The sequence below is a fragment of the Ammodytes marinus genome (genome assembly GCF_949987685.1).
Source record: "Ammodytes marinus genome assembly, chromosome: 7".
NCBI classification, from domain to species: Eukaryota; Metazoa; Chordata; class Actinopteri; order Uranoscopiformes; family Ammodytidae; genus Ammodytes; species Ammodytes marinus.
Genome location: NC_137211.1, coordinates 23,764,621 through 23,782,838, shown reverse-complemented (window position 1 = coordinate 23,782,838; position 18,218 = coordinate 23,764,621).

Sequence of the window (18,218 nt, the reverse complement as noted above, 5' to 3'; positions counted from 1 at the left end):
TTGACCCCAGGCTCCCCTCAGCTTGGGAAATTTCTTATGGAAGTTTTAATTCATTGATTCTTCACTATTATTCACAGTGCAGCTCACACTATTTGGATCCTGCTACCATCCCAGTTTAGTCAGACAGCCAGACCTGTGCCCCCTCACACTTCTAATCCAGAATTTAGCCCATGAGGGAAAAGCAATTTTTTTTGTATGCCTTATTGCGCCTGCACATTTTTCCATAATGCTTTACCTAAATGAACAAAATAGGCAGTTTATTGTAGCTTTAAATAGCTACATGACTGCTGTGCTGCTTATCCCCATACATCTAAAGTTCCATTCAAGTTAATTCAGAGTAAAATGAGACAGACCTTACATTACAGGGGTGTCAAACTAATTTTCACAAAGGGCCACTCTACAATACGATAATCACACCAAGTGCCCGACATGGAGTTTACTAACATACCTTCTTTTTAATCCAAAAAGTAAAAACAACATATCTATGAATATATTGTATACACACACTGCATACAGGGGCAGCTAGGTTTCATTTCAACATTTTGTGGGACAAAATATAGGTGGGGAGTAGGCCTATGGGGGTGCTCCCCCAGAAAATTTTGAGCGTCAAACACTTAATTTCCTGCATTCTGATGGATTTTATCCACCGATCTGTGCCTTCTCTGCATCAAATTATAGTGGAAATACTTTTTTTTCCGTGAAGGAAAAGACAACATTCAGGTTCCTGGAGAAACAACTATAATGGAATATAAAGCAGTAAGGCTCCCAGGCTTCCTTGATTTTTCAAAACTTTCTGCACATTCAAAACATCTCACATGTTTTGGGTATTTTTTTTAAGGAATCATGACTCAGCACCAGTGTTAACTATAGATGACATTTTACATTGGTGATGGAATGCAGCACCACCATTGGAAATGAAAAGGGTGGGCTATCAGCAGCTAGCTAACGTTAGCTAGTTAGCTAAATTGTAACTTAAAGCAGCTACGAGTAACATTTAAATATCTTTTAAACAGCCTCATGTTTCCTCTGATAATCATAAATTACCTTTAACAGCAAACGAGACCATCAGTGCAAAGAAAGACGTTTTTATATAGTTTTTATAACTGACTTTGGTCTGGTCGCACACCCAGTCCGATTTTCGGTTCGCTCGTGCATGCTCTATGGTCACATATCCGTATTGGTCGCAGATTTCAGTGTGGCGCAGCAACGCAATTTGAGAAGCCTATCCCTCCAGGTGAGGGAAGGGGATCGGGAGCCTTGTTTGTTGTCATAATGACTGATAACGGGGCAGAACCATAAAAGAAAAAAAAAGAGAATTCAATGAAGAAAAGCTAAAAGGGAGAGTGATATAGGCTACTGGTATTAGTAGATGCAGTGTCAAAACCACTCTCACGGAGCCGAAAAGAGTCCATGCCCTCACACTTTCAACACACGGACATGCACTATATTGCGCCCTTCTCAGTTGACACTTGCACGCCTGGCACGAGCTAGAAAACAGCTTTGCGACAGCGGGCGTCGTAAAAATACTACCACTTTTGTCCAAAGGGGCCGCCAAGGGACAAAGTTACTCAAGGTGGCTTTAAGGCAAATGTTAGAAACCAGATAATGTTAACATTTATCCATCATTAATATTAGCAGGATATTTAGCCACATAAATTGGCCTTTTGACAACCCACAGAAAACTGACATATTTTCTTCGATGCAAGTTCATCAATTCATGGCTTAAAATCCTGAGCAGTGGAACTTTCAACAGAAATTCCTAGCAGTAAGCTACGCAAGTGTCCTAACAGTTTGGAGCATGTGCGACGTGCGGATACAGCACAGACTCCGCATGCAGCAAAATAGAAAAAATAATAATAATAATTTTTATTTATTTTGTTTTTACAAAAAAATCATATTCGGGACTAATCAAATTATATCCAGGGCTTTAGCCCGAATAAAACAGCCTAGTGCCGCCACTGCCTAGAAGCAGGCTAAACAATGACAATGACAATATTTGTTGGTTAAAATAACGTTGCTTTAAATTAGATTAAAACAACTACTTTCTCGTCAAGTTTGTTCAGCCAATCAAGAGTTGAACCACTGAAAACCTTTGCTTTAGCTAGCCTACTTGTCCTTATTCTCATGCATTTTGACTTGTCAAAGCAGAAAAAGCACTGTTTGCCTAAACAACATTAACAATGGTTCCATTCCAAACAGCATCCCAGTACGCCATGTCAGGGAGTCAAGATTCTGTAGAAAAGATTAAATGACATACAAAAAAAAAAGAGGCAACAACTGCATGTCTTGGGGCAGCAGCAGGCCTTTGGTAACCTAGTTCCAATCCATGGACTGAACTTTTTTTTATTATGCGACTTATATTTTAAGCATATCTGCAGTGCCTAGGCTACGTTAAATACCCATTTAGAGCCACCCAAGAGGGCACTTTATCATGACCATAGGAAACCCTAGAGGGCACTTTATAGAGTTTATATTTGAACAGGAAGAAGCTGGACTTAAGGACCCTCAATTAAAGGTTCAGTAAGCGGAATGGTCAGCTTACCTAATTTCCTGTCAGTGACTTCAGTTAGCAGTCCCCTCCCTCGTCCCCACATCACCACATTAATGCACTGCCTCTTCAAGCAGTGAGTTATCTAGCATCATCTCAGTGTGATAAAACACGATAAAAACCATCAAAACAGACATTGGGAAAGATTTTTACCTGCTCCACCATTGTAGGCGCATAAACATTTACCCATCTGTCGCTCTGCACATGCACCGGCAGCGAGACGGGTGCCGGTTTGTAGCGCTCTCTCTTCTGATTGGTTATCAGTATTGGGATACCCGAAAAGTTTATTTGCCGATTACATGCAGAGCGAGGGACTGAGAGATCGGCTTTATGAAACGCGCTCACACTGTATGAATAAAGAGCTTATATTAACATAAATAAATCACTTACTTCACCTTTAATTACTCTTTCAATGACACAATACCAATGTTTTTTTAAATAGCTTCTATCTGATTTGTCCAAAGGCTATTAGTGAAAAATATTAGCCATGTTCCCTCTTTAAAACAGTGGAATTTATGAAACCACTGACTCATTATCCTGTTATAAATGCCTGTTCCTGATTGACAGGTGGGAACTCACTCAAAGTTAACGAGCCAATCATAAGAGAGGGGAAATTAGCAGAAACCTGCAATAGCCTACACTGTGATTCAGGTGTTTGGTCGCTGAGCACTATAATTACCCCACTGGGAGGACATTTCGTGTTGTTCAGCATTCAGTCTGTTGTGAGTGGATTATTAACTGCTTTTATGTTGCATTTAGTGTCAGATTTCAGCTAAAGCCTCCAGGTTGGAATAGCTAGCTCATTCCTTTGTGCTATACTCTGAGTTAGACATTACTGTGTATGTTTGGTTAATGAGCTTCATGCTCCCAATATGTGACATACAGTGAATGTACTGCGGACAGCCATGTTCCATGTATCGAAGTCCAGTTATGTTGCAATTAATCAACCTGACCACAGGAGGGCAGTGTTAGCTCTTCTGATGTGGCAATGCCAAATGTTTACCACAAAACAGAATTTGTAGTGTAGTTTAAGCAGACTGCATTGCGAACCTCTAGTATAACCAGAGATTCATTATGCAGCCTGTGCTCCTAAATATCAATGTCATTTGTCATTGTCATTGTAGGTGTGTGTTGGTTATGCCTTAGATTGAGAGAGCCTTTATGTCTCCTACATTTGGACATTTCTGTTTCCTGAATATCCACAAGTTAACATATCTAAGCAAATTAATGACCACTCTGGTCTCCTGGGGCCTCATTTATAAAGCTTGTGGCACACAAAAACCTTGCGTAGACGGGCAAACGTTTGTATTTATAAAAACATTCTTTGCGGAGAAGTGTGCGTATTCCCACGCCAACTTTCGACCATGCGTAGAGCTACCGCAAGGATTTCCTGACTTGGGGAATCAGCGACACTCAAAGGCAACACCACAAAATAAAGCTCAGTCATCAGAAAAACACAGACAAATGACTGTGAAATGCTTGGCACCCAATATTTTTAGTCAATAAAATGTATAAGCTTACCTATAGTTGCAAATATATGGCTACTGTAGTCTATGGCATGCAGTTGTGATGAAGGTTGAATTACTTATCAAGTAGCCTAGGTCTACATGTTTTGGTTATATTTTATAAGTTGAATCTTATAGCGCTACTCTATAATAATATCTGTCGGGAGGTGTTTCCGTGAGTGGCCAGCGGGAGAGCAAATTTTAAGCGGTGTGTAAAAAGTAGTTTTGTACAAAGTTAAGCCCAACAGATATTAATTAAAACTGTATATTTCGTTAGATAAAATCATGTTATGAATTTAGCAAATCATTACACGCATCTCTTTCCCATAACAATTCACCCTGGAAGATTAAACTATAATCTGACGTTGTTGGAAATGTGTGGATCTCACGGGAAATAAACAATGCTATCGAATATACAATAGGCATTATTTCACTTGTCACACCATATTTGACATAGGCCTAAATATAGTATTACAGGTACACTAATACGTGATATTTGTACAAAGTTGGGCGAAACTGCTTTACAAAGACTATAACTAAGTGCCAATCATGATATGTGAAAAGCGCGCAAGTGTGTGTGTGTGTGTGTGTGTTTGTGTGCCAGTTACTGCAGCACATGCAAGTCACAGGCTTTCTTCCTTCCCAGTCGCTTTATTTGCGGCCGGTTGCATCCCTTTTTACCTCATGTCAGTCAAAATTCCGTGCTTATTAAGAGCATCACCATATTCAGGAGCTATTTAGCATTCGCCATGTATGGTAGATTGTGGGATGAAACTGGGAGGTGAAGTGGGAGGACTCGGGGTGGAGATCGTGTGCGCACAATTCACCGCAGGTGGGTATTTATAAAGGGAAGATTGCGTGCAGGTGTGCGCCGCACAGTTTTATAAATCTGATTTGTCTTTTGCGCAGCACATTTTTGGCTTTGTGCGGACGCAATGTTTTAGGATGTTTTCTACGCACACCGTTATAAATGAGGCCCTGGGTGCATAGGGAAGTGTGTAGAACACAGAGAGATAAATATACAGGGCCGGCCCTGACCAATTTGCAGTGACGTGCACAAACATTTTGAGGGGCAGGTGCTCAAGAAAAAAAAGGGCAACCCCCTCAGGATCATTCTCATGCTTTCCATAAACAAACTGTAAAATTTAAATCTGAGCTTCCAAAGGCTCTGGACAATTCTACTGAACGGACAATTATTTGGTTGCTTACAACTAGTGTGATGGGATAAGCAATAATGTATTGGGGTATATCTTAAAGCTTTTGCTAATCAGTAGGAGCATGTAAATGTGTGAGGTAATTTAGTTTACTTTTTGAAGATTTATCTGCATTTTGGTTTCAGGTCATGTTTTATTTCGATTTCAGTGTTTAAAGGTGCGAACACTTTGCACTCGCCGGAGGTTGCCGTGAGATACGCAAATGCAGTGTTTCCCCTAGTAAGGACTAGACAGGGAGAGTCAGCCTTCAGTTTTAATGCACCCAAGCTCTGGAATAAACTTCCAGGGGACTTGAGGTCCGCTTCAACACTTGGCTCTTTTAAATCAGGTCTGAAGACTTCACTGTTTCCGTTTTAACCTGTAATTTTTAATTTTTTTAATTTATTTTTATTCTTTTTAAATGTTTTAATTATTTTATGTTTTTATTTATATTCATGTTTCTCATTCGCTTTTTTTTAATGTGTGCTCTATACTTGATGTATTTTGTTTTTGCATCTGTAAAGCACTTTGAATGGCCTTGTGTCCGAAATGTGCTTTAGAAATAAACTTGCCTTGCCTTGCCTTGCAATTTTTTTTTAGGCCCGGTGGTAAGAGCTGATGAAGAGTATGCGCGCCGCGTGCGTACCAAATTTCTAGACGAACCCCATTTGGGATGAGCCTCTTTTGACAGCCCCGTTAAAAATTAGGGCATAGGGTTATACTTTCACATTCAGTACGTTTGTACATGTGGTGTTTCTCACAGGATTTTTAGATCCAGCTGGGTGAGAATGGACCTTCTAGGGGTGTCTGGGGGCATCCTCCTGCAGAAGAAACCTTATCCTTTTAAAGTTAAATGCATCAATCTGGTGCACTTTGAGAGGCGAAATCTGTTTAATTCTGTGCTCTGTAAACAACTGTCATATGTCCTGCCTATAACTATTTTCTGTAATAATTTGGAAACACAAGCCATGTAAACTATTGAAGAAAAACACGTGGATTTCAATTAAAAACAATAAACACTAAGATCTAATATACACAGGTCCTGTCTAGTACTCATTTCTGGAATAATCTGAATCAACCTTGAAGCTACCCTATTGAAAAGTGTTTTTTTTTAATGCAAATAGCCTTGTTGAAAATAAATGAATTAACATAGGCTATGATTAGCCTATCAACATGTGTGCTGCATAAGGCAAATTCCCTATTCCGACCATTATATTTCATCTAGCCTATTTCTCAATTTAAAACATAAAAATAAAGTAGGCCTAACATTGAAAATACAAAAAAATAAAGCTTGTATGCCTACTATGGCCTGCTGTTTTCAAGATAACTTAACAGTTAAAACAATAAATAAATTAATATGTAATGTCCCCTGAAAGTAAATTAATGCTTTTCTAAGAACAATGCCAAAGGCAGTAGCAGTGTGGCACTCCTGTAAACTTACTGAAACAAGTGCATGCCATTTTTCAGCGGTGTCTCTGCTATTGATACAGATTGGTTGTGTTGCCACGGCGACGTAGCGATTTTAACTTTCTAAGTTTTGCTCAGCACTTTTTCCTGTTCAACGTCCCTGTTACTGAGTCCTTAATATCTCCATAGAGCAGGCGCTGGTTTTATTTTCGCCACTAGTTCAACGTTTGCTTGCTAGTCATGCTCCTGCTCATTGGCTTCTGTGTCAAAAATTGCGCACCGAATGCACATGCGCATCGCGCCGCGCGCAGAACACATACACACACGCAGACACAGATCAGGGGCCGTATTCACAAAACATTTTATCTTAGCGCTAAGAGTACTCCTAAGGAGCATTAAAAGTTCTTAGTAAGGAGTAATTTCTTAAAACCTATTCACAAAGCTGATAAGACCAACTTTTACTAAGGAATGGGAGGGACTCCTTAGCTAAGACTAGAGGGCGGTGTTGACCCTGTTGCTATTAGGGCTGGGTATCGTCAAGGACTTCGCGATACCATACGTATCACGATACACTGGTCACGATACGATATATCACGATATATCACGATGTATTGCGTATCTTGATATATCACGATATATTGCGATATTCCATAAACAAGTTGCCTTGTCAAACATAACAGCACAATATATTGATAATTGCACAGACAAATGAAGTCAAGACTATTTCATTCACAACTTCCTTTACTATTTTTCTTCCTTTTTTTGTTTTGGCAAATTATCAAACACTGCTGCAGCTGCCATAACATCAAAATAACAAATCCAATTCACTCTTGTACTAACTGTACAGGACACAATGAAAATTAAAACACATCAGTGTGCTTTTGTGACACAGTGAATCTTGAGTATTTTTATAAACAAAACTGATCTAACTTCAATAGTCAGTATCCTAGAGGCTCAGGCCTGACAGCAGACATGGGTTTGAATCTGACCCGTGATTGTTCTCTGCATTCTATTCCCTCTCTGCCCCATTTCATATCTGTATCTCTGCACTGTCAATAAAGCCTTGAAAAGCAAAAAAAAAAAAAAAAAAAAAAATCATAAAAAAATCATAAAAAAAATTATTTAAAAAAATCGATATTTTGATATAAAAATCGATACTGATATCGGGAAACTAAGTATCGCGATATATCGATATTTCGATTTTTTGACACAGCCCTAGTTGCTATGGATGATGTCATGTTCATACCTTCTATGCCCACAGTGATTGGCTGAGAGGGAATGAGAGCTAAGAGTGAATTTATGATGGAAACACTGTGGGAGATATCCATATCGTGTCGCTGTATTAAAGTAAAGAGTTTTTATATACAATTAATGACAAGTGACACTGATTTAACATGAAACCAAGATACTGCAGGGTTTCCCACACATTTGTTCACAATTAACCTACAATAGCGCCACATAGGTCTATTCATTTTAAATTTTACAATGATTTGAATCGGAAAAAATATCCTCATTGAACAGCTGCACGCCATGCACTCTCACTGTATTTCTCTCAATGGCGGACTATGCAGCAATAGTCAGACAGCGACAAACCAGGAAATTCACAATTTAGAAACAACAGCCGGCAAAACTGTAAAGTGCATGAGGAAGGAAAAAGGCGAGACGCGCAACTATACAGTAGCGGACCTGTGGAACGGAGGAGATGCTGGGAAGCGCCACATATAGGCCTACTCTAGTAGGAAATTAAACCCAAACGTGACACCAACAGTAACTTTCAGTGCATCGTAAACCCAAAGCAACTGCAGGAAAAGGAACTTAATAAATATTCTAGTCTATACTTTCTAAATATAGCTTTACTAAGATCATTAAACCCTTACAGCTATTAAAGGTACCTTTTTATAAAGCTCACTAGCATTAAATCTCTCCAAAACACCATCAAATGGTTATCTGTGATTTACTCTTAGTGACTTAGGAGTCCTCTCGAGGACTCCTAGCTTTTTATAGATTTAGGAGCTAGTTTTAGCGCTAAAATGCTTTGTGAATTACACTTATCTTAAAAAGTTAGGAGTCCTAAAATTAGGAGTGAAACGCCCCTTATTTTTGAGAGTTACTCCTAAATCAGCACGTTAGGACCTACTCTTAGCCTTAAAATGTTTTGTGAATATGGCCCCTGATGATGGGATGATCAAACGAGAGGTTGTAAAGACAGGCGCACACGACGGGTAGACCGACAGTGCCACGCAGACTCTCGCAAATGATTATTACGGAATCAATGAAAATTTTATAATTTTTTTATTTTTATATATATATATATTTTTAAGGAGCTGTAAACGGAATGGTTCTTTTAGCTAACTTCCTGTCAGTTACTGCAGTTAGCAGTCCCCTCGCTCGTCCCTACGCAGTGGTGTAGTGGTGCCTGGAGAAGTGGGTATACTCTAAGTTGTACTGCGCGCGCATCCGCTTTTGCCGGTCCTATATTTCCCATAATTGCGCTGCCTCACTTCGTCACCACATTAATGCACTGCGGTCTTTAAGCAGCAAGTTATCTAGCATCATCTCAGATCCATAAGTGTGATAAAACCGGATAAAACATGATAAAAACCATCAAAACAGACATTGGGAAGGATTTTTACCTGCTCCGCCATTGTAGGCGCATACACATTCACCCATCTGTTGCTCTGGCGTGCACCGGCAGTGAGACCATGGAGTGTATATACTGAGACGAGTGGCGGTTTGTAGCGTTCTCTCTCCTGATTGGATACTACAACATTTTAATTGGGCTATTACTGCAAACCAGAATGACTTGGAGACCTGTGATATGACGTCCGCACTCTGTTGAAGTGATTGCTGTAGGAATATGGAGTGATGTAACACATATTAAAGGTGAAGTAAGCGGTTAATTTATATTAATATAAGTGTTAAATCGCTCTTTATTCATACAGTGATCACTTAAACGATGTGCGCGTTTCATAAAGCCAATCTCTTAGTCAGCTGCTCTGCATGTAATAAGCAATTAAACTTTATGTAGTATCCCGAAATGTTATCCAATCACAAGAGAGAACGCTACAACCCGGCACCCGTCTCACTCATGGTCTCACTGCCGGTGCACGCCAGAGCGACACATGGGTGAATGTTTATGCGCCTACAATAGCGGAGCAGGTAAAAACCCTTCCCAATGTCTGTTTTGATGGTTTTTATCATGTTTTATCACACTTATGGATATGAGATGATGCTAGATAACTTGCTGCTCGAAGATTGCAGTGCATTAATGTGGTGACGTAGGGACGAGCGAGGGGACTGCTAACTGCAGTAACTGACAGGAAGTTAGCTAAAAGAACCATTCCGCTTACAGCTCCTTTAACACAAATAAACCGCTCACTTCACCTTTAAGTCAGGCTGCTGTTGGCCTGGCGCGGTGTTTCACGGGGTAAATTCAGGTAAATGTAGTCTTAGGCAAGTAAGTTATTGAGTCCACCCTCCACTTTGGCTGGTGAAAGATGTGTCCTCGGGACCTGTGCTTGCGGCGATTCTAGCGTCTAATACACTTCACCAACGGTAATAACCGGAAGGAGACGGCAGTTAAGTTAGCGCGTGTGCAAACAGAACATTTCCTGTGCGCCTTCACATTAAAAGCATGTTACTAGCCAAACGTGAGTTGACTTTTTTGAAGCCGGTAAGAACAGGAAGTTCGCGCTTCACAGCCCTGCAGTGCGCTAGCTTGAAAATCAACTGCTTCAGCTGCAGAGAGCAGTCAACAACAGTAGTCTATTTAAACAAAGTTTGAAATAACTGATAAGCCACTGAAGAACTACTCCAAACACATTCACAACAACCTATTTAACTTATCCTAAATTGTACCAATATGTATACTTATTTATTTAATAGGCTATATGTTTTAAAGTTAGGTTTTAATTAACAGAAGGACATTTACCAAAAATGTTTATTATTATGAATATAATAATGATATGTATATACAAGAAATATATAGATATTAATTTTATGGGGAGAAATAATTCTGAATCAGCAAAAAATTGCAATTGGCAGGTTAGATTATTTTGTCTAAATTACAATCAGTGCACCCCTATTCATTTTTCTACAATTATTACTGCACACACTAGGATATGACATTAATTGAGAATTTCAAATGAGACCAAGATGACAGGCTAAAAGGTAATTAGAGCGAAATGCATGGGTTAAGGTTATGCAAGTTTTCGATCATACTTTGTGTGCTACTGAATTTATTTTTGTGCTACTGATTTTTTTTGCTTGCTAGCACCAGTGCTACCACCTAAAAAAATAAGCGTACAGCCCTGAACATAGTCCAGCTGTGCCAAAAGACAGATGTAGGTACACTGTGTAACCAGCAGCAGTAGTGGCACAAATAGAATTAAAACAGCATGAAGACGCACCCCGCTCACAAATACACACACATTTACAGCAATTCAGCAACATACTAAACACATTAAAAACAGCATTGTGTGCTCAGCGGCAAAAAAATAAAGGCAGACATCAGCCTACCTGAAAGTGAAAGTGGGCCGGGTCTGGCGCTTGTATACGGACACTGCCGTCAAGTTTGGGTTCATATTATCCTCCGGAACAGCACACAGCTTTGTGAGTTTCACTATGCTAACCGGCGCTACCTTGGCTAAAGTACAACCAACAGCTTAACAGATGCAAAATACACATATTCGCAGAATGTATCAGGAAGCCCTATGTCCTCACTCTCCACACGCCTACCTCGTCTTGCAGACCACCGGGCAATCTCAAATACTGATTGGCTATCACAGCGCGCGGCCGCTGAAAAGTTCAATATTTTCAACTTTCTGCGTTTGCCGCGCCACGCGCAAAGCGCGAGTTAGGGGCGCCAATGCACCTAGTAAAAAAGGTTAGTCTCGGGGCGCTCCGGTGGCGTAGTGGATAGAGCGTGTACCATATTGGCTCCGGCCTTCGTTGCAGTGGTCGCGGAATATCCGACCCGTGGACCTTTACTGCAGGTCATCCCCCCTCTCTCTGTCTCCCCATTTCAACTCTGTACTATCTAATAAAGCTTGAAAATGCAAAAAAAATCATCTTTTAAAAAAGCTTAGTCTGGAGCCCTGTCACTGTATGAATATAGAGCGATTTAACACGTATATTAACATAAATATTAGGGCTGTGTCAAAAAATCGAAATATAGCGATACTTAGTTTCGCGATATCAGTATCGATTTTTATAACAAAAAATCGATATTTTTTTTATTATTTTTTTATGTCTAACCCTACATTTCTCTTTCTGTGATGTCACAGAAAGAGAAATGTAGGGTTAGACCAGTGGTTCTCAATTATTTTCTGTCATGCCCCCCCCCCCTAGGGGACAGAAATGTTTTCGCGCCCCCCCCCCCCCCCCCCTAAATTGAAATACTATTGAGAACCTGCTAATATTTATTTATTTATTTATCTGTACAAAACCACTGTATGAGTTTCTGGCACAAACATTCTGCATACAATCACCTTATTATCAAACTAGATAACAAAAATTAGCTGAGATAACTTCTGCAGCAAAAAAATTCAAAGTTCAGTTTATTAGCTCAATTTGTAACATTTAAACAAGACTGCTCAGTCTGTGTGAATCTCAGGACAGAGAAACAAGAGCAAATGATTCACTGAGGTTTGCATTTCATTCAAAACATTTTTAAACTGTAAACATATACAGTATCTCACAAAAGTGAGTACACCCCTCACATTTCTTCAAATATTTCATTATATCTTTTCATGGGACAACACTGAATAAATGACACTTTGATACAATGTAAAGTAGCGTGTGTACAGCTTATATAACAGTGTAAATTTACTGTCCCCTCAAAATAACTCGACACACAGCCATTAATGTCTAAACTGCCGGTTACAAAAGTGAGTACACCCCTGAGTTAAAATGTCCAAATTGGGCCCAAAGTGTCAATATTTTGTGTGGCCACCATTATTTTCCAGCACTACCTTAACCCTCATGGGCATGGAGTTCACCAGAGCTTCACAGGTTGCCACTGGAATCCTCTTCCACTCATTCATGACAACATCATGGAGCTGGTGGATACTGGAGACCTTGCGCTCCTCCATCTCCTGTTTTCAGAAGCCCCAAAAATGCTCAATAGGGTTTAGGTCTGGGGACATGCTTGGCCAGTCCATAACCTTTACCCTGAGCTTCTTTAGCAAGGCAGTGGTCGTCTTGGAGGTGTGTTTGGGGTCATTATCATGTTGCAGTACTGCCCTGCGGCCCAGTTTATGAAGGGAGGGGATCATGTTCTGCTTCAGTATGTCACAGTACATGTTAGCATTCAATGAACTGTAGTTCCCCACTGCTGGCAGCACTCATGCAGCCCCAGACCATGACACTCCAACCACCATGCTTGACTATAGGCAAGACACACTTGTCTTTGTACTCCTCACCTGGTTGCCACCACACACACTTGACACCATCTGAACCAAATAAGTTTATCTTGGTCTCATCAGACCAAAGGACATGGTTGCAGTGATCCATGTCCGTAGTCTGCTTGTCTTCAGCAAACTGTTTGTGGGCTTTCTTTTGCATCATCTTTAGAAAAGGCTTCCTTCTGGGACGACAGCCATGCAGACCAGTATGATGCAGAGTGCGGCGTATGGTCTGAGCATTGACAGGTTGACCCCCAACCCCTTCAAGACCTGCAGCAATGCTGGCAGTATTCATATGTCTATTTTCCAAAGCCAACCTCTTGGTATGACGCTGAAAACGTGCACTCAACCTTCTTAAACTGGGCCGCAGGGCAGTATTGCAACATGATAATGACCCTAAACACACCTCCAAGACGACCACTGCCTTGCTAAAGAAGCTCAGGGTAAAGGTTATGGACTGGCCAAGCATGTCTCCAGCCATAAACCCTATTGAGCATCTTTGGGGCTTCTGAAAACGGGAGATGGAGGAGCGCAAGGTCTCTAATATCGACCAACTCCATGATGTTGTCATGAATGAGTGGAAGAGGATTCCAGTGGCAACCTGTGAAGCTCTGGTGAACTCCATGCCCATGAGGGTTAAGGTAGTGCTGGAAAATAATGGTGGCCACACAAAATATTGACACTTTGGGCCCAATTTGGACATTTTAACTCAGGGGTGTACTCACTTTTGTTGCCTTCAGTTTAGACATTAATGGCTGTGTGTCGAGTTATTTTGAGGCGACAGTAAATTTACACTGCTATACAAGCTGTACACTGACTACTTTACATTATATCAAAGTGTCATTTCTTCAGTGTTGTCCCATGGAAAGATATAAAGAAATATTTGAAGAAATGTGAGGGGTGTACTCACTTTTGTGAGATACTGTAGTTAAGGTGGTGTTTTTTTATTATTATAAGCCAATATGCCTTCTGCGATAACCAATAATTAATTAATGTTATTATTAGTCTACTTGCTTGATTTCTTTTTAAATAGCCTAAAGAGACACTTGGAGACACATGTGGACATTTATTTACTGCAAATCGCAGCCTTTTGCGCGGATATGACCATACACAAGCACACATCGCGCTTGCTAGCCAAAACATTTTTTTTTTGTCAGTTGGAAATCAAGGCAGCCCACGCCCCCCCCCCCCCCCCCTGACAACTCACGGTGCCCCCCCAGGGGGGCGCGCCCCACCATTTGAGAAGCACTGGGTTAGACAGTGAGACCATAAAACACTCTTTCTGCCTTTTCTCAGGCTAGGATGATCCGATTTAATTTTTTTTTGCACATTTATACTTCATAGGATCTCCGAGTTCAATACACCTTCATATTCCAACCGGTGAAGTAGGCCTTTAAGGTTTAGGATGATTATTAAAAACTGTAATAAACTCTAATAAATGAAATGGTGGAGTCATACCAAATGACCTGACCGAAGCTGCAACATCACAGGGACGTTTACTTCCGATCCTTTATTGATAGCCTACTCGTTTCTGTTGTGACATTAAATAAATTGTATCAAATGTATTGCCCCTCCTCCAGCACAGCGTCAGATACAAGTGTAAAGTTCAAACTATAGACTTCAGGATCTCTACCAGGATAAACTGCAACACTGTAGATCTAATAGCCTAAATATTTATTTGACACATTGTCAGGGGAGAGCGCGAACGCAGTCCCCCACTACCACAAATTATGCAGTCGAGATTTCAACATTTGTGAAATTCGATAAGGTCAACAGAGCCGCAGTGCAATGGCTCAGTCTCGCCTATGGTGAACCACCTTCTTGATCATGGTGTCTCCCCTGCCAGGTAAGTATGAGTTGTACATAGTCCAGTCACGACAGTCTTTCTGGGAGGAAGACGTTTCTAGGACGGTTGCTAAGGGAAATGAAGTCACTTTATGAGCATAAGTGAACGCGATTGAACGATCAAACCACACTAAACAAATTAGCTTCTCGTTTTGGAGAATGTTGGTGTAAAATATGTAGAAAAGGAAAAAAATAACTCAGGATACAGCCTTTATCTACCCGTCATGCAATTTGAATTTGCCGCCTACAATAATAGCAGATCCTTATATGCTGGCTCCAAAACTTTCTTTTTCTAGTGAATCACGAGTCTATTAAGCAAACACATCATCAGACAGTGTCGCGATAAACAGCATTAACCAGTCCACAACTTGATACAAGCACCAAACTGAGCTGTTCTCCGGTTTATAAGCGATCTTTGACTTATTAAAGTTTACTACTTCCGCATAGGAGGCTAGTGAATTGCGCATGCGCCAAAACACAACGGTCCCATCACTATAGAAAGAGAGTTTTTAATAAGCTTTTTTTTTTAGTTGGATGACTTCAATTAAATACAAATGCAAAAATCCCTTGAACATGTTACATCTGTTTTGTATTCTGTAAAGCGTAACCCCCCCCCCCACCCACACACACACACACACACACTAATAATGGGTATATTTTGAATAATCTCCAGCGGAGGTCCGTGGTCCATTCATACCACATAGCCTACGCGGAGCTGTGGCGCCCTCTGCCGAATCATTACTTACAGCAGCCATTCTAGGTTCTAAATTGATGTGCAATAGCCTATTAGCTAGGATTTTTTTTTTAAACCTAAATAAAAATCGTAGTAGCACGGTTGTAACTGTTGTGTATTTGTCCAAACGGTCAACAAAACTATCTATTTTGCGGAATTTGCACGTAGGGTGAATTCGGGTAATGTGGGACATTGGGTAATCTGGGACACCTAAGCTTAAGTGTGTTTATTTCCCTTCCTATACAATTTTTTTTCACAAGACTTTTACTATTGGTTTAGCATGGATGTCATGTGACTGAAATGATATGACATGATAAGATCGATGTCACAGGAAGGGGTGGGGCATTGATCAAACAGACGCTCCCCTTGGATTTGCAAGAATAGGTCAGTGACATAGGATTCTGATGAATGTAATGCTAAGGATATAAACCTGTAATAAGCAACAAATGTTCCTATTTTTTTACATAATTATGTTTGTGATATGTTCAAGCAACAACATATGCAATAATATTTTGAAAATGTGTTTTAGATTTATTTTTTTCAATCATTTTGTTGTCGTCCCAGATTATCAAATATGATTGATAATCTGGGACAGTATGGTTTGGGTAATCTGGGACAGTCATTTAAATGATCCAAATTGGAAAAATATGCATTTACAGTGCTTAACTACTAATGCAAAGTACAATATAATAGCCTATCTCATAAAATATATAAAAATATATGACCTATAATGTGCAAAATTCAATGCATTAGGCCTACAGAGTACAATGGCCCCACAATGTCAGGAAAAGAGACTACAACTGAAAGACAATGTTTTGAATGATTGCACATGATTGCACATGGTAGATCAATTCATCAAGTGTACAATGTATTTGACTTATTCAGCTTTCTTTTTGTCATTTTTCCACAATGCTTGTATAGGACTTGTTGATAGTGAGGCTAAATTGCAGAAAATACGGTGATTTAGGCTTTTTTTTAAAGGCTAATACAACTGTCCCAGATTATCAAATTTAGGTCGAATATTTAATTTGTCACAAAGAACTCTAATAGTTGTGGCATGTCTCTTCTTGGTATCATATCTACATTTTTTTTCTTCTGGTGTTGTAGAAAACATTTTACAGATTTCAGAAATGTAGGCCTATAATATGTTGAGATTATGTGTTGGATAGATATCGCAATAGGTCGCTGAAGTCAAAATTGCGAAAATCGTCCCACATTACCCGAATTCACCCTACATTTATTCCACCTGCGCGTTGTAAACGCCTGAAGAAACACCTGAAGCTATAAAAAAAAAAAGTTAAGCAGACGTCCCCAATACCGAACCACGGTCAAACTCATTAAGAAACGGATATTGTCGCCATGATAGGCGACTGACAGGACAAAAAAAAAAGATTAACTTGTAAATGAACTTACCCCAGGACGTCCCGAAGTCAAAAACATGTAGGCCTATTTGTATCAAAGTTAAAACGTCTTCCACATCTCGGTAATCCGGCCGTGTATCGTGTTATGAAAATCAGCCCCACACTGCCTCCAGTGACTCAATCAGGTAGTTCAGAATTGTGTTATGAAAGGCATTTTCACTTTCACTTTCAAAGTATAAAATAACAAAACCCATCGCATAGACAAAGAGACTAGAACAACAGCTGCAGATGGTCACCATGAAAAATAGGCCTACATCAAATTAGAAATAGAGGGAGTCTAAACCAAAGCAAAGCCAAACCCTTTCTAAACTATGGTAACAAGAAAACAATGGAACAAAATAAAGCCTATAGCCTACATGGGAAGAAAAATCTCTTTCCCTCATGAACGGATAGGCTTCATTTAGTAGAGAAGATATCTTGGCTGGTAACTTAACTGCATGCCTCACCAAGGACCATTTTGAAGAAAATATTCTCCTAGGTGGGGAACAGTTAAAGAGTCCATAATGACACAATGTTTGATATCATGCTGACTCAAATCAAAGAGAGCAGCATTCATGAATTACTAAAAAGCACACGCGCGCGCGCACACACACACACACACACACACACACACACACACACACACACACACACACACACACACACACACACACACACACACACACCCTAAAAGATTTCAGATGAAACTTTAAGAACTTTAACTCTGTCAACTCTCCCTGAGATTTCTCTCTTTTTTTTTAAATCTCGATAAAGGGTTTATTACTGGGAGTTTTTTCTCAGCCAAGCTAAGGGTCTAGGGGCAGGGTGTCATACTGTATGGAATGTAAAGCCCACTGAGGCCAATGTCTATTTGTGATATTGGTCTATACAAATAAAACTGATTTGATTTGATTTAAGAAAACCACTCCCCTCTTACCTAGATGCTGCACTTAATCCCTGATCAAAAGAAACAAGTCTTATATACAGTGGCATGCTGTTGTTTTTCCATGCGTGGATGGATTAATTCTGCTGATATCCCTCAAAGAAAATACTTTCAGAGCATTTGAAAGTGTCTGGACACACTGCACTGATCCTCGATACTGTGCTGCATCTGTGCTCGGCTTACATCATGAATTCTGGCGTATAAGTACATCATTGGCAGAGCTGAGCTATGAGTTTTGTA